The sequence below is a fragment of the Dromaius novaehollandiae genome, chromosome 22 (genome assembly GCF_036370855.1).
Source record: "Dromaius novaehollandiae isolate bDroNov1 chromosome 22, bDroNov1.hap1, whole genome shotgun sequence".
Taxonomy (NCBI): Eukaryota; Metazoa; Chordata; class Aves; order Casuariiformes; family Dromaiidae; genus Dromaius; species Dromaius novaehollandiae.
This window is the reverse complement of record NC_088119.1, coordinates 7,027,240-7,045,548: the sequence shown is the minus strand read 5'-3', so window position 1 is coordinate 7,045,548 and position 18,309 is coordinate 7,027,240. Positions and strand designations below refer to the sequence as shown.

The window sequence follows — 18,309 nt, the reverse complement described above, 5'->3', positions numbered from 1 at the left end:
ACCCAAGAAAGCTTTTAACTAAGTCATGAACTGCAAGATTGCTACTGCCAGCAGTGATGGGCCCCATGCACAGCAGCTTTGTGTCCTGGGTCTGGGGTCAGTGGGGTAAAATCAGTCCTGGTGGTTAGGACTGTAGACACCTGATAGACCTGCAGGGATCTAGGACATGCAAGTCCAATATCCAGTTCTAAGTGATCAGAACAGCCACTAGCTTGGGGGACCCTTGGTGTGAGGTGTGTGCTTTATCCTCTGGTTTGGAGTGTGGCGTTTACAAAATACAATTATCTGGCAGAGCAGTAATGTCGAGCAGGAGACCCTGCAATTAACTCCTGGGCAATAAGTGTCTTGCAATTATGTTCCCTAATGCCAGGAGTACTGGTAGCAAGAGGGAGTAGGAGGAAAGTGAGGGCAGCAGAGGCAAAAGCAGTGGAGGGAACTGTCTCTTGAGAAGTTTTTCAAAGGTCTCAGGTTTTTTTGTTTCTCTTGGAACAAAAACCTGTTCTTGGCCCTCATTTTATTTTGTAAAACTTCTTTTATTTTTAGCTGGCAAAAGAAAGCATTCTTGAAAGAGGTACTATCTTGACTTCCCTGGAAGGCAATCTAGCATTAACATTTCACTTTTTAAATAGTCCATATTCAAGGTGAAATCAGATCTTACAGCAGAAGAGGGATGCAGTTGCATAGCAAATGAATATATATGAGCTCACTGTTCTCAGTAGGACTCCTCTCTTTAGGACAAGAATTATTGCACTCCTTTAAAAAAATAAAACTATATTTTAGTCTCTTGAAAGTTTATTGGAAATTTCTTGTAAAGGCTGGAAATTTCCCTGAGTTTGTCAGCCTCCTCTGAGAAAGCCAAAGGCTCTTCAAGACTATCATAGTGATCTAGAATGTAGCAAGAAATGCCAACAAAAAGCAGAGCTCACTTGTTTTGTTGGTGGTATAGCCAGGACCAGAATCTCTTTTAGCTGAGGCACATTGACACCTAAATGCTCTTGAACAGTTTAATCCAGGAGTTAGGTCTTTGAGAAGCAAGCTAGAGGTGGCATTACCCTTAGCCCACTGTCCTGTCCCTTGGCTGATATAGCATCCTTGTGTCAGTGTTTGCAGGAAGGAATATGTACCCACACTTGGCATTTTCAATTCAAAGCCCAGAATTTCACCTTCAGTACACCCTCATCAGCAATTTAAAATGTCAGACTTTTGCGTGGAAGTAGCAAGGTTCAGGAAGGATGAAGTTGGAGGCATTCAGCCTGGCTGTGTCAGTGACTGTTGGAATTGCAGTTGTTTCCCAAGCTGGTCTGTAATCTTACATGTCTACTGCTGACCTCAGCCGTGCTCCTGGTCCTCCTTTTTCTCCTGGCATCATTTGTATTTCACTGACTCCTGACTGACTCACCAGCCAGGTGCAAGAGACCAGCAGTGGAGGAGGATGGGATGAGCTGGTTGGTTTTGTGGAAGTCCTCATCCTTGAGATGAGCTCCTCAGGCAGGTTCTTCTTTTCCCCATCTGCATACTGGGGCTTGAAGCCAGCAGTCTCCTCCTGTAAAGCCACTGGGAATAGAGGGGAGAGGGAGAATCGTATCTTAAACTTAGAGAAGCAGCTCTAGATTCTTTCTGCAGAGCCCACGGGAGCCTCAGTATAAATCAGTCTGTGATGCCAGCTCTTTCCTAGTCAGCACAGGGGAGGGATGGATTCCACCCAAGCTGGTTCCTAGGATCGCTGTGAGAAGGGAGACTGCAGCATGTTTGTCTTGCCTGGAAGTGTTGTGGAGTTAATGTATGGCGTGTGCAGATCTGCTTCCTTCCTGTTAGGGGTGTAGCAAAGCCAGTTCCTTCTACAAAGAGCATCTGAGGTTTGAGAGGGAATTCTAAAGAAGTCAAGGAGCAAAAACACCTGTCCTCCAAAGGGTGAGGATTTCAGCTTCAGGATCACGCTTCACAACCCCCTCGGAAAACTATGCTGTACATGGACCTCACTTCATATAGACTGCCCACATACAGGTTATGCTATAGGTTTCACACAGGTTTCATGCAGGCCCCAAATTCTTAAGTGTTTAAAGAGCTGAGACCAAACAACTTCCAAGTGAGAGCACGCAAATAGCCTGAGAGAGCTTGAGGCAGCAACAGAAGTCTGTTCTCTCAGTACTGCATGCTTATGATTCGGAGTTCCAGGGCTGCCCTTGGTGAGCAGAAAGGTTAATGAGAGGTCATGACTGTCCTTCCTCCCCTGAATTAGTAAAACATTGGAATATTAAGACTGCCTAAGGAAAAACGAACAGTTTGAGCACAGATTCTGCCGCTGTTGTTAGGCAAGGTCCCACAGCAGTGAGGTGTTTGCCTGCCAAAGCTTACAGACAACAGTATGTTCTAACAGTGTAGATGGATCCACAGAGTTATAATCTGCCCTCCCATCTGCCTGTAGACATTTTGTCCCAAGCAGCACTCGTTTTAGCAGATATCCCTGCTGCTTGTTGGATGGTCATCATCTTGGCCCACAAACCAAACCCCTTCAGGGATGAAAATGGCAGGTACAGAGATATTTCTAACCAGCTGGGACTCTAACATAGGATTCTGGGGGCTTGGAGCCCAGACCAGTGGGTTCCCCCCTAGTAATCTCTCCCTAGTTAGGCTTTTATTGGTCTAATGAAACTAAGGGTTCTGCTGCAATTGCCTTCCATTTTCTGATTGTTACGGTCCGTAGCAGCAGCATCTGCCTCATCCAATCTAACAGAGGAAGTATCTGTCCGCTGCAGTGTATTGTGCTTTGAGACTGTTTTGGCCTCTAAGCTGAAGAGAAAATTCCCTGATTATCCATCTGCTCAACCGGAGCGAGAAATGGAAGAGACCCATGGTAATTTTCTTCTCCTGCTGCTGTCAGTTTAGCTGATGTAAGCTTACTTGTTTTGTTCTGCACAGCAAGCCGTTCCAGAAACACGTGCACCTTCTGGTTCGTAAGATGTACTTGGCTTTCTGGGTGCTGTGAACCAGGAAGAAGGGAGTGGGTGATGGTCAAGCTTGCAGCACTTTACTTGTGAGACCCTGACTTCAAGGCATCAGTGTGTTAATGGAACGTAAAACGTAGCTGCAAATCTGCCTCAGAGAGGCGGCTGCCTGCAAGGGGAACATTTAAGAAGAGAGCTTTGCTGAAGGGCGATCTTGACCAATTGCATTGTCTTGCTTTAAAATTTTTGCTTGAAACAACAGCTGGTGTAACAAACACTAGCAACACGGCAATGATGCTCCCAGATCTCGGCCTCCCAGGCGGTTGGTGCAACAGCAAGAGAAGAGCAGCTGAGCGGGGAAGGCTGCAGTGGGGAGATGGGAGGGAAGAGCCGACCGCACTGGATGCTAATTTCAACCTCCAGAGCTGGGCTAATAATAGTCTGGAGTATCAGGATGCAGTCAGACTACCACAGAAACGTCATTAAAATAATATTTAAATGTTTGGATGAAAAGTGAGAACCTTCCACAGAGAGTCGTTGTCAGAAAGCTCACTGTGCAGAACATGAGCCTCTTTTTTTGCATGCAGATTCTCCCCAGTGAGGTGTGGGCTTTCTTGTTTTAGTTTCTGTTTTTTTCCTGAACTTCAGGTTCCTCCAGTCCCTTCTGTAAAAACAGCCCTGAAAAATTCATTACTGAGCAGGACCCTGAACATTTGCTGTTTTTTTTTTTTTTTTCTGGCCTTCTGCTTTTTATTGTTTTAGTCTTGTATTTTTGTTAGAGTGAGGAAATCAAAGACACATAGAAAATAAAGGGTAGAAATGCAGAAAATGTAACTTCCATATTTTGTGGAAATGGTAAAAAATGCCATCAAAACTTTCCTTTTATAAAATGGAGCTGCTTGTCAAAGACTCTTCAAGATGCTTTTAGACATGCTAGTTCTCTGGCAATAAAAATTCCCACACAAATATAGATGATGAGAGGATGAAAAAGAGCTGTGAAACCTATTCTTTTATTCTCACACGTTATTCAATGTGCATTGTTGCTAACATGTCATTCACGATTTCAAAATCAGCAATTTATTCAGTGACTTTAAGCTGTTAACGCTGTGTGTAAATTGTACCTGTTTCTAAATATCTTGGAGAAAGGTACATTAGAATCCCACTTGGGATGCCTTGCACTTCCCATAGCGCCAGGAAACTGTGGAGTCTGAATTTTTATCTTACTTGCAGAACTAGAAAGGAATTGTCTGGGGGAAATGTAGCAGAACTGGCCTTTTCAGTCTGTGGTCCTGGTTGTCTGGAGCAGAAGGCGTGAACCTGTCCTAGGGGAGAGCCAGGTGCAAGGAGGAGGGTAGCGCTGGACCCCCCCACCCTTGGGTCCTGCCCTGAACTTTATAAAAAGGTGTAACTTGGAATAAGCCAAGGGCAGAATTTGGTGGCATCCTGCAGTGTGCCTTGCCCACTGAGTAAGTGGGCAAATCTTGCCTTCTCCCGGACAGCAGCATTCACAGGCATGGCATTTAAATGTTGAGGGGATCTATCTTCCCCCCACCACACAAACTCAGTCATCACACAGTCCCTCTTTCACCCCCCCAGTCCTTTCCCCCTTCTGAGCTGCTTGTGTGACATGCTGGAAAAGCAGTTTATGAAAGCGCTGAACTGACACGGCGCAAGTGAGGGGCAATATAGCAAGTGCACCCTGCCAGAAATCTGATCCGTGTCTTAGGCCAGCTCTCAGACACCACAAGGGGCTCCTGCTTCCACTTCCAGAGACTGCTGGGAAGTCAATAGCTCTGATTCAATTTCCTTTGGCCTTTGATTAAATTCTGAAAGCAGCTTACACCTGCTGTATATTCACCCTGTGTTTTTCATCGCTTCTGGGAGGAATGGTGCCATATATATTAACCTGGCGCTGGTGAAAAGAGACCCAGCCTTAATATTTTGTTCTGTTGGCTAATGAGAAGAAAACAGAGCAAGAACATAAAGCAGGGAAGTCTTCACATGGTTCATGACCCTAGTTCTGCTTTTACAAACCCCATTTGTGGGGGTGGATCTATATGTGGATCTACTTGGTGTTGTATGCTTCCTGGGATCTAGTCATGAGAGCAAGGATATCCATCACAGAGAACTGTGTCTTGGTAGGCAAGAGCTTAATGGCTCAGTGCCAGTCACCAAACTCATGAACCACACCGCTTCCTAGTCGTGGGTACAGGAGACGCTAGGGAGTACCACGTAGTCTCATGCAGAGGAGAAAAAGGACGATTTTGGGTCATAGCCGTGCCTTTCCTCTGTGCTGCGAGTTCAGGGCCCCATGCTATATGAATTCCAGCTCTTAATTGAGAAGTTTAGCAGAAGATGTAATGGTGTAACTAGACGGTATGTTTACATTGGTTAATTGAAAGTACTGTTCCCTGGAGGCTAATTACAGTGCAAGTCATTAAATCACAATTAGGATTTGTTTGAATATCCAAATCATTATGAGTCTCATATGCTATTTCTGGAAAAAGAAATGCAGTGCTTGGGGCTGGCCCCAGCTAGGAACTTACATTTCAATTTTTTTGCAGGAATGAAGAAGCTGATCACCAGAGACCTAGCTTAGCAAATCTATTATTGATGACCTGCTGCAGCTGATACCTAATACTTCTGAGAAAGTTAATTCATTCTCTTGAAGACTCTGCACCTTTCTAAATACCAGGGTGCACTAGTGAAAAATTAGGTTCTTTTCTGTCTGCTGGAATCAGCTGATTCTTTGAAGCATAGTGTTTTATGGAAACCAGACTGTAGAGTGTCCTGATACTATGGCTCATGAATCTTTTCTCCCATACCATGGGCTTTGCCTCATTATTTGATTGTACATTGGAGAGGAAATTCTATCCTCGACTTCATCACAGTGCGATTTAACAGTCTCTTTATTTCTCAGTTACACAGTGGTGTGACATACAAGTGCATTGGAAAAGATGAGTTTGGTTCTTTGGCTCACCTACATTTTGTGGGCCAACATTATATAAAACTCTGTTATCACGGGATAGCTGTGTAGGCCAGTGACCGCTGATACATTCAGCAGCAGGTCACTACTCGTTGTGGGATAGGGCAAGATGAGGTTCCTAAATCTGGACTTCCGGCCCTGCCTTTGGCTATGCCTGCTAAAGCCCATGCATGCAGGTAAAAATCCATGCAGTTTCTATAGCTTGGAGTGAAACAAGAAAGATAGAAAATCTTTAGGGATATGATAGAAATACAGAGGTAAGGCAGAACCACTCAGCAACATTCAGCAACAGTCTCAAGTTATGTCATAATCAAGGCTCAAAGCTTCTGTCAGGTTGGTGTGTGACTAGTTGAGAAAGAAACAGGTATCTGAATGCATGTAATGGCATGTATGTTGTTAGTTGCTGGCTTTTGCTGTGGCATATTGCTTTTGTGGCCTATTTAATCTTTTATTTTATTTTATTTTTTTGGTGCTGAAGGAAGCTCAAAGAGCTCAAAGATACAGCTAGACAGAGTTTCAAGCCTGTTTGTGTTACAGCTAGTGGAGTGCACACAGATATTTCTGAATAGGTGACTGAATAGGTGAACAGGGAGATGTGGGCATCCTTGGGACATGGTGTTCAACTGTTATGCCCGATAGATATTCTGCAACAACTAATGTGAGCGTTTGGGCTCTGCAGACTTCCCTCTTCCAGATTGCATCTCCATGTCAGCTGTAGAGTCAGTCCTCAACTGATATAAACCAATCATTAACTCTGTGGTTCTGCCCAGCATCTAGCACTCAGCTCTTGTGGTTGAGTTTTGTTTTCTAATATCCCTCCTTAATATCAGTAATAGGTATTGTGATAAAGACGTTAAGAAAGAAATCCTCTTCCTTACTAAGACACAAAACCTAAACCAAGCGGGAATATGGCATGGAACAACTACTCTGTGTGATTTCTTTTCCTCTAAAAATAGTTAGTCATCACCTAGGCTTTGTAGTTGTCTTATTTCTTGCTATTTAATGTTCCTGAGCAGATGTGGAGGGAAGGAAAGGGATGCCCCCATCTATAAAAGCCCACTGTTACTAAGCTGAAAAGTTGAAGGGTCAGAGATTTGGGGTTCAGTACGGTTATTGTGAAGGATTCAAATGCCATCTCCTCCCTGTGGTTACACGTGTGCATGGGTACGTGCTGTGCTTCACACGGAGAAGGCAGGTGGGCACGTTACCTACACTGAGCTAAGGCTTGCGAGGCTGGGGAGGAGGCTGAGAGCAAGACCCTGAGAGAGCAACTTGCTAGACAGATAATATGAGCCAAGTAGACAGGCCAAGAAAGGACCCATGAGCAAATCAGCATCTAAGCTGCTACCCCAGCCAGCCTTGCTATCACAATAACAGGAGGGTGATGAACTTCTGGAGTTTTCTAGAAAGGAGAGTTAAAGACTTTGAAGTTTTGGAAGTCTTCTTTGAATTACAACCTTCCTTTCTATTTGTGTTCTCTGCTGACGACTGTAATTCTCTTTTCTTCTCTTCTTGTGAAGGGATAATTTGATGGTTGAGTATAGAAAGCTGCGAGTGACATGCTACAGAGGTAAATAGCAGCAGTGACGTTACTGCAAGCTAATTTTGCAGGAGTTGATGATGCTGTGCTTCAGTTCAGAGAAAGTTTGTTTTGTGTGTGTGTTTTTGTAAGTATAAAGATCTACCAGTCACTCCTGGAAATCTGAGAAACAGTTGAATCTGATTTATTTATGACTGTTTACAAGTGGATTACAAGTCAGATTTAGAATCTTTTCTTCAAAGCACTGCTGTTATTCCTGGTATTGCCTCAATTTCCCTTTTGGACAAGATGAAGAGCTTTCCCTTAGATACTTCCATCCCTTATTGCTCATCAGGAGTCAAAATTCCTGCTACACATCTGCATTAAAGCTTTGGAGAAGGCTTAGTCTGGTCCTGGGGACGGCAACCACCGGCTGTGCAGTACAGTAGGGGTTAGGTGGGTGTTATTCAGGCTCTTGCATGCTGGTGTTGCAGGTAAGTAGCTGAAGGCTACTGAAAGCACTGTTCATGCTTTCAGTGGCAATAGGAAGCAAATCCTTCCCATATACCCACCTGAATTTCTTAGTCAAGCTGAATGTTGAATTGGGATTTGATTTTAATTTTTCCTTAGTACTAACATTACTGTTCAATCAGAGTCATTGCTATTAGGCAGGTAGTTACAAGCCCATCATGTAGAAATGGCATCTAAAATCCGGTTTAATATTAATCTGTGTCAGATTTACAGTGACAGCATGCTTGTCTTACTAAGAAATATTGATGTAATTATTCCCTTGCAAGAATGCAGCGCTGTAGTGAAACAAACAGTTATTTCATTTGGAAGAAAGGAAAGATATAGCAGCTCTGGTAGCCTATGCTATTTTTACAGCTTTTGCTTACACCTGCTGCCCACTGTATTTCACTGACAGAAAGGTGTTCAGGTCTGAGAAAGAAACCTGGAGGAATGAACCATGCTTTTAGGGATATGCTTTCAGTACCAGGACTTTGGGAAATTAATTCACGGATCAGCTCTGAGCAAAAGCAAAAAGCTGAAGTGGAAATTACTGGCAAAAAGGCTCGGAGGGTAAAATAAGACAGAAGATGGAGAGAGGGGAAAACAGGCACTTCCAAAGATGATTATTGGAGCCCTGTGTGCAGGGACATGGACTTGGCTGAGTAACAGGCCTGAAGTCCTTATTTTTGTATAGGAGAATTGGTTCTTGCAAAATGACACGTTGATGTTGGAAACTGTCAATACAGCCAAAAAAAGAAAAACTAAACCAGCTTTGATTTTCCTGTCAGGAAACAATCCAGCAAATCGTATTGTGTTGGTTTCAACATCAGTCTGGACCTGAATTGTCTCAGTAGCGCATGGGAGTTGCAGGGTTTTTGATTATGTGCTTCCTCATTTTTTTATTGCATTTTGGGTAAAACTTCTCTGCCAAAAGCAATCTTTTGAACTACACTGTGATCATGAGATGTCCATGATGCAATTTAGTCACCAGAAAGCATTGTGGTGTAAAATAGGAAGTATAAGTGGTTCCACTGCTGAGTTTGGCAAGGGAAGCGGAAGAGAGGTGCATATCTAAGCCAATATGTACCAGCATCCCCCAACAGAGATTACCATTCTAAGCTTCTCACCGCACCAGGAGTTTTCACGTTTCGGATGTTAAAATACCACCGTTCTTCCCCCAGGAAAGGAATTTTGCTTCTCAGTTTACAGCTGCTTTCATGTTGGTTTGTTTAAGCTTTCCCAGTTCCTGGTAGAATAAACACGACAATGCTGAAATGGTACTGCAATAAGAGAAAACAAGTGAGACTTTTCCTGAGAGCTTCAGGGGGAGGAAGCTGAGACGGGGATGGTTACTGCTGCATAGCCCTAAGGGCAACTGGACTAGAGTAAATATTATCTTCTGTCAGTAGTTTCTAGTCACTGGCATTATCTTTTTGGAGACGTTTCTTTCTTTCTACATAAATTTGAGAATAAATATATACAGAGAAGGCATAGTCAAAACTCTTCAATAAGCACTTCTTTGATAGAAATGAAATGAAGACTTTCATGGAAAATGTTCATGCAAAATGTTTGTTCTCTATTTACACTGGGGTGTGTGAACATCAGTTTTTCTTATCAGGTTTTCAGCCATGCATAGGATACAATGACAAGCCCAGAAGAAAAGGTGGAAAGCACTCCTTATGTTGCTAACTTTCCAGTTTGTATATACAAAATTTGTATTTTCCTTTCTGGCTACAACACTGCACAAGGGAAGCAAGGCTCAAATCTTTCATGATCTCAGTTGATTTTTCCTTTTGTGAGAATTCAGTCTCATATTGTAAGACCCAACTCAATAACTGCAATAGTTTCTGGTGACCTCAGCACGCATTAGGTATATTTTGCCTTCTTAGTTGCATGCCCTTTTTTTTCTTCTCTAAAAAAAACGAAGTTCAAATAGTCTTCATTTACCAAGTGTTCCAGGTTGCCCTGTACTGGAAATTTGGCCTCATCAATGTTTACCACTTCATAGACTGCTGTATTCCCTGCCAAATTAGCAATTATTTGAGATTTTCCTCTGAGTCAGTGATAGAAGTATTGCCTAATGTTTGACAAAGCCAAGGGGAGAGGGAGAGTGGGATGCAAGGGGGAATTAGAAACATCCAGGTTCTTGGCTTCTCACAAAGCCTTAGGCTTCAGCGTTCAGCTGTTAGCCAGTTTTTAAATCATTTGTCTTGTGCAGCATATTGACTTTGTGCTGTTACTGATCAGGAGATCTGTTGTTACCAGTCAACAACCTCTGTAGCAATCCAGGTACCTTACCTTAGCCACGCTTTCCTGCCAGGTTTTTAACCCCAACAAGGAAAAAAATAGAAGCACGTTTGCTTGACAAGACTGAGATCAAAGTCCTGCCTGGTGGTTGAGCAAGGTCTAGGTCAGCTGTGCCTCTGTTTTAGCAGTCAGCCTACCATATGCCCTGGGCAACAGACATGGCCAGCAAACCTGTTGTAGGCCTGTGGTAAACCTTCGTAGGCTTTGGGTCCATTTCTGCTGTCCTTCCCCCAGTTGAAATAGGAGTAGCCTTACTGAAATGCAGAAGAGTAGGAGGCAGGTAGGTAGCTGTGATGAAACTGCTCTCAGGGGAGACCTGGGAAGGCAGAAGACTGTGTTATGGCAGAGGAGCACTGGCAGTTAACCACGCAGGCACTTTCTTTTCCTTTCTTACCCAAAGTCTCCTTCAGCCGTTCTACATCATGGCAGGGCAGTATGTAGCTTAATACTGGGAAGCATTCCCATAGCAAATGTGCCAGATTTGCTGTGTCTGGCTGGTGTCGGTGATGAACTGAGTACGGGGAAGAGGGGTCTCTTCACGCTTACCGTGGAACTTCTCGCATAGGGGAAAATAATGTAGACGTGAAAGAGGCGTTGGGTTGCCAGGCTAGCAGGAAAGCACGGCACTTCCTCAGCCATGCAGATGTGTGTGGCAGCGCTGCTTCCCAGCATGTACGTGGAAGCCGGGTGAGTGGGGAGTCTCTGGGGGCAGCTGTATAAACCCGCTTGTGGGCACACAGGGCACCTCTGCCTTCTTTCTAATTGTGCTGCAAAGCAGAGCTGGGAGTGAGAAACCTGCCTCTTCTCCTCCCTGTGCCATCTGGGTGCATTCCCATGTCTGTCACTGCATAGCCCTGTGATCTGATTAGGGACAGAGCAGGAGGGAAGCTCTGCGCCAGCAGCCCCTCTTGTCTCTTGGCATTGCTTATTATTTCTGGTGTGTCTGTGAGACCGTCATTCTTCCATCAGGGATTTCTTTGGTGATTTGTCTGATAAAAAAATCCATCTCTGCCCTTTGCACAGCCTCCGTGAATTTACATTTCACAACTTAGACTGCAACCACAGTGAGGGTGAATTTGTTTACATGGGACCTAAAAATAAATAAAGAAATCAATTACCATCAGTTGCTTCCCTTTTTGAAGGGGAGGTTAAAAGTAAATGCAGTAAAAGACTCACTAGATACCTAGGTTCAAGACACATTTACAAATCCATATATTTTACAGCTGCACTGAATAGGAAGTACCTTTTTAGAATGCAAGATACTAGTCCCTAGGCTTTTCAGTGACTGACAAGTGGGCTTGTCAAAAAGCACCAGCCCCATTCACTTTACAGAAGTGAGGAAGTTATGACCAGTATTAATGCAATTATTATTCAAGTCATGAATGCAGCTGCCCTTTCTTGTCACAAAAGCATTATTTCCTTGTAAAAGCTCCAATGAGAGTATTCTGGCATCTGCTGAGACCCATCCTGAATATGATTAATTTTCATAATGTTCTGTCTAGTTTATAATAGGACATAGAGCAATCTGAGTCCTGGAGCAGGTAATGTTTCAAAATAAAATAATACAAATTAAATGCAGTGCAGATGTTAGAGCATGTCAAATTATATTTGTATGGCTGCCAGAAGAAGCAGCCATGATAAATGATGGTGGAGTTTAAAGGTGCCCACACATTTGCAGCAGGGGTGTTGCCAGTGATCTTTAAAGCGGGAGGACCAGGAACCAAGGAGCTGCAAATCGTGCAGGTGCTGGCGGCAGAACTGTGGTTGGTGAGGAGTAACGGAGGTTTCCGTCAATGCGGCTCAGGGGCGGGAATAGCCGTCTGCGTGTAGGGAGAGGTATAATCGCTACACTGGCTTGCTCCAGTGACGCTAAGTCAGTATAAGCTCTTTTGTAGGTATGTCTGTAGGCTAAAAGGGTAGTGGTGTAGGTTTCTGATGAGATAAAGGGAACACATAGGGCTTCTGAGTCACTGTTATGAACAGTATAAAATGCTGAGTCTACCTTTGCTTGGCTGTTCTCCATCGGGTAAACTTGAAAGGAGGTTGACTACATTGAAATCTTTCTACGCCACCCCTATCCATTTTGTTTATAAAGAAAATGTACCTTTAAGAGACATAAAGGACAATAAAGGGCTTTAAGAAAAATAAAATTGGGTTAACACTGTGTTGTACTGTCATGCCTTGGAAGAATGCTTCCCACTCTGGTTGTACAATGATTCAGTCAGATGAAAATGTGCTAGTGTGCCAGCTGCCCCACATTGGTTTTGCAATTTTATTTATTTTTGATTTAAGTAGAATGGCTTCTCAAAACCCAGCAGCATCTGCCTACTGGTAACTTCCCCAAAGGATGCCAAAAGAACCCGGGTATTCCTACGCTACCATGAGCTGAGGTCACCCATGGCAAAGGAGAAACATGCTATTGAAGAGGAGAAATACTGCATGGCATTATTCTTGTCTGGCAGTGGCAGACCCACACAGCACTGTCTGTAAGTCTGCTTTAGATTTTGCTAAAAACATAAGATTCTTAGGGAAGCCATAAATATTTCTGGTTTCAGGTTATAGGTCCCAGAATCAGTTCCTGCTGATAGAAGTCTGGTCACAGTTAGCATCTCTAACCTCACCTGTTCCATGGAAGCACAGCATAGATGAGTCCAGCAGAAGTCTTCAGTGACTTTGTTTATTACGCTCAGTGCAGGCACCTGGCTTTTTCTGCATTCTGCAATCACTTGCACTCAAACACACTGAGATACCTGTGTGGTACACAGCGTCCTATTTGGATCCTTGTCCGTTTCTTGGACTTAGCTTTTTTGATACCATTATAGCTTCCAGACTACACACCTGTCTCTTGGGCAACTGCGCTGACCACAAAAAACAGCTTGCTCCCTCCAGAAGGGCAGAAACTGTATGTCCTGACCCCTATGGTGCATGCATAGGAATGAAGCATTACTGTTGCTTTGTGTTCCTATTGATTCCATGAATAAATGATAGGCTCCTTGTAATGACGAAGCGGTAACTGTAGTTTCCTTAAGGGTATAAGTGCCAAGCTAAATATTTAAAGCCCACATAAATAATTGAAGTATCAGCCTCTCTTCAACAAAAGGAGGTTGGGGTTGTAATTTTGTCTCTCCCTGAATGATCTCCTGCCCTTTTGGTGCAGAAAACTCGTCTGGGAACCACAAATTATTTAGAAGGTTTGGCCGCTATATTTACTTTTGTACTAAAACCAGATTTTTGTTACTTCTGCAAGTGTGTCAGCAAAGCATTTTAGCACTTGCCTGACAGACAATAGCAAGGGTTGGGCTGGGCTTGTAACCCAGGGAACATCTTGCTAACGTGCTCATAGCCAAGTCTCTAATGCTCTGCCATTTGGGCTCTTTATTCCTTCACTGATTTCATGACAGACAGTTATCATTGTGAGGAGCAGTGGCACGTTTCTTTGGAAGGAAAGGCAAAATTTTAACAGCTTCAGCATCCCAGATTAATCCATTACCTCCCGTGAGTCAATAGCTTGGCTCCCAATGCTGTTAATGCCAGACACCTTCTGAACAAGGCAGAACAAAGTCTTCGAAACAGGGAAAAGGTCTGCAGGCTCTGGACAAGGTCAGGTCAGTTTATAGGTAGCATTTAGAGGGCTTTTTTCCTGCACTCCAGCATTTTCTGAACTGACACTGGATTCTCCTCATTAGCCGAGCCACAGAAAGCTCTTCTAGAAACTATTTCTATTTTACTTGAGATTTCCTGAGGAGAGGACTTCCCAAGTGGTTTGGCTAAGAAACCACCTACGACTACAGTTGCACTGAAGAATAAATATCCTTATAATGCTACCATTTTGCAGAATGTCGCTGAAGACACCAAGATGTTTGATGTTTTGCTTTAGTGGGCATGCAAAAAGAAAAGCTGTAAGGCTGCTGAGACACCTCCCTAGCAGTTTGTATAAATTCTACATCAGAAACAAGAGAATTTGGACTTTTGGATGAAGAAGTGAAGTAAACCCACAAGGATTTGCTGCAGCAGAGATCAGGTGGTTCTTGCTAACAAAGCACTTGACTTTGTAGGAAATTTCTGTGTGGCTGATTTGTTTGTAGTGTAGACGATAGAGACAGTTTGGCGTCTAGTGTCCTTACAAGGCATTACTGAAGTCCGGCTGCATTTTCACAAATAGGTACTAAATTAATCTTTACAATGATTTCCCCTAGTGATATTTTAATGCGAGTGTAATTTTAACCAATAGAGGAAGATATATGAGAAATACTGTGAAGTACCTAATCCACAGATAGAATTTATTGATGCACGTACAAATTCCCATAGTCTGGGGATAAAAACAGAGTAGTTAGAGACAGGAAAACCATTCTGCTGATAAGAAATCTTTGATACTCATCCTTTAATCTGTTTCTGTCAAGTCAGAGAGAAAAGTTGTGATTATAGGAGCGGCTAAATGTACGGCTGGGAAACTTCCTTTGTGAAAAGTACTGAGGGGTATTTTGAGGCTTTTAACCATGGGAGTGTATAATAGTTCTTGTAGTAGCTGTTATAGGCTTCCTATAGCTCTGATGAAGGAGTGTAAAGAACAGGTGTTTAACCTTCCTATCATCATCTGTATCTTACAGTTTATAGATGTGAAAGCAATCAGGACAAATTAAATCTAAATAAATGTGTGTTGTTATTCAGTCAATACATATTTATATATATATAATTTTATAATTATATGTATTGTTATTCAATGTGTATTGCTATTCAGTCAATTCAACAACAACAATAACAATTGTTATTGTTTTTGTGTGGTAAAGGGCAGAACAGGTAGAAGATGCAATTTATCTTAAATTAGCTAGAAGCAGGTTTAACAGACTTGTTAGAGGAATCAATGGCCATTTATGTGAATGCCTCAAGTTATGAATTGTGCATCTCTGCAGCGGATACACCTCATTGAGCCATCACTTCTATGTGGGGCAGAAGCCTCTCAAACAGGGGTAACGAGGACATTGCTGAAGGCAGTAAGAGGTTCCACCGTCACAGTTCAATTTGCCAGTGAACCCGAGCTGGCGGTGCAAGCCGCTGCTTTGGGCAGAGCCGAGTGGCCATAGGAGAAGCAGCTGCATGATGGAGGGACGCAGACTTGCCAGCGTTCACATACTGAACTGGGCAATCACAGTGCGAAGCCGCAAGCATGGCTTTCAGTTTGGATAGCACAAGCTTGCCCCAGGATCCTTTGTACTGTCAGTGAAACTATGCAGTCCAAGATGAAAACCACGCTGCTATGCCTTCCTTGCTAATACTAGCCGAGGTATCAGGATGGAAGCTAGTCTGTGTTTAGCTAACCTGTACTCATGCTTTCAGCTGCAAAGGGCTTGCCTACAGGTAAAGCCATTCCTTGTAAGCTATTTCGGACCAGCCGTCTGTAGACTTCCTTATTCCAAATACCTTTTTAAAAAGTTTTAATTCAGTTTAAAAGGCATGCTTAACAAACAGAGTTAACGTGAAACAACTCAATGGCAGAGCTAATCTGGGAGAAGGGTTAGCGCTAACATTCAACAGTCCTCTCATTCCCTTCATTCTGCCTCTGATGTAGACAAACCTTAAAAATGGCTTTACCAAGGTCTCTAAATAATAAACTGGTGGGGTTTCCCCATGCAGCCCTGCTCTTCTCAGTTTTACTGCTCTTTCTAATCACCAGAACCTCTTTGTATAAAATCCTCAGGGCTCAGCCCTCAGTAATATCTACCCGATTCAGGAACAACAGGTATAAATTGCACCGCAATAGCTTAGTCAAGCTGTGTGGTCTGCTCTCTTGGGTGAACTGAGGCCTTTGGAAATACATTGCTAATGGTGTGTAATTGCTTTCTGAATTGGTCTTTTGGAGAGAGTAATTGTATTATAGGAGCTACTGAACCTCGCTGCGGGATCTTGCAAAGAAGTGCTAAGCTGATAGATTCCCTTTCATGAAGTACACTCGCCATTCAATAAACGCTGCTGCAAAGTAACCTTGTTAGACAAGGCTAAGTAGCCAACAAGTTGCCAAGGCTACTTTTTAATCTTCCATCACTGCATTATCAGGCACTCCTCCAGAGCTGCGATTTTTGTCTCATGTTGGATTTTAACACTTAATCTCCACCTCTCTCATTTCCGATAAGGCTGGAGTATGTGCAGTCTTCCCACAGACAGCATCTTTTCTAAGGAAAATATGTTTTCTTCATTTGACTTAGTAAAACCCATAATGACAAATGTGACAAATTTCTTCAGTATCATCTTGATCATCTTGATTCTATCTGAAATACAAATCCTCCCCCAAGCAACGCTTCAGCCTAGGAACACAACCAGGAACCCTTGGATAATTAATTTTACTTGTGCAAATTCTGCAGGGCTTGGCTAATTCAGCAGAAATACAGTCCCTTGTTCATGCATGTTCTGGATCAAAGCCTAGAGATTTGCCATTAATGCGCATGGAGCTATGCCCTGCCTGGGAGAGCCACCAGTGAGCCCAGCATGGTTTCAAGATGTACAGCTCCTTCAGAAGTTGTCATTTATTGATTACACGAGTGGTTTTGAGTTTTTCAAAAGAGTTGGGGTAGAATTTGTTTCCAAAACAGATGCATGATATTCCAAGCAGGAGTCATTAGGTGCCGTGCTCCTTTGGTTTTGATTGTCTGCCATTATTTTTTTTATGTTACCTTGATTTGATTATTCCAGCTGATGTGGAGCTGGAGATTCTTTATTGCTCTGATTGCATGATGTTGTGTTTTCTCTTGCTTTAATAAGAGGCTTGCCAGTTTGTTTTTCATGATTCATCTCTGGGTGTCTCGAGGCCTCTTATTTTTGATGAGGATTTCACAGCTTATATTTTCACAGTATTTAGGATGAATGTTTATTAAGCTTATCTCGATCCTTAGGCATCAATTCAGCAATATACCTAAGCATGTGCCTGATCTTTAGCATATGAGTAGTTCCAGTGATTTCAAGGGGATTTACTACACATATCTTTAAAGATAGATATAATCATATGTAATGTGCTGAATTGGGGCCTTTTTGTTCTTTATAGAACAGATTCTGAAATAACAAATTACAGCTTTGGCATTGTCTCAGGAGTGGTTTCATCTTATGTCATTAGAGCTTTGTGAAACTCAGTCATTCAGAAATCATGAGTCTGCTCTCCCCTGCCATTCAAGAGATTGACTGAACAATCAAGAAATATTTTAAAAGATAAAATGTTGGAATCTTTCTTTCTGTTTGCTCGCAGAGGCTTTAAAGTTTGTATTTTTTTTTGAAATCATTAAGTCCAAAAGTTAACTTTTTAAGAATGGAATACAGAAGATTTCATTTAATTTCATATGTCAGGAGCCAGTATGTTAACAAAAACACAGGCTGGGATTCTCAGCAGAGGGAATTTTGTCCGGGTCCCAGTTCCAGAGAAGTTTAGGACTTTTTCAATGAAATCTTGATTTGTCAAAAGTTTAACTTTTCCCAGAAACAGTTCATTTTTAATGAAAGTTTGTCAATAAGGAGAAGTGGTTCCCTCTAAGTAAGGGAGAATGTGTGACTACACATAAGCCGTATTTCAGAAAAAGGTATTGAGTCCAAACTTGCTTAACACTCAGGGTGTTGAAGCTCAGAAGTACTTTTGAGGCAGTTTTCGGTGAGGCAAATAGGATATCCGTAGGGAAACTTTAAATATGGCCAAAACATTACAGTGCCCTTACCTGTGTTTCTGCTTACACATAAACGTGCTTCCCATCCATCTTTGAGATGTAATCAGGCGGGTGACAAATTGTCCTGGAGTTTACTGTACAAGGGACCCATCATTTCACAGCAATAGAGATGTTCTACGTGACTGTAGGTGGAGTGTGGCCGTAAGGACGTCTCGGCCTCCCGAAGCAGACCACCTCAAGTGCATGGTAGCCGTGACAGTGTGACTCACTTTCAAGTTCTTGAGATGCCTGTGGTCTTATAAAACCCTCGCTCTTGCTATACAGATGCTCCAGTGTCTCCTGGCCCTACAACAGAGAAGAAAAATAGCTTTCCCATCCTGCAGGAATTTTGGGAGTTCAAAA

At 42.9% G+C, this 18,309-nt stretch overlaps 1 protein-coding gene across 1 annotated transcript in view; it reads left to right on the top strand.

The window, feature by feature from the left end:
• Positions 1-18,309, top strand: part of ASIC2 (acid sensing ion channel subunit 2) — a 507,727-nt gene that overhangs the window by 163,582 nt on the left and 325,836 nt on the right. The window lies entirely within an intron of this gene.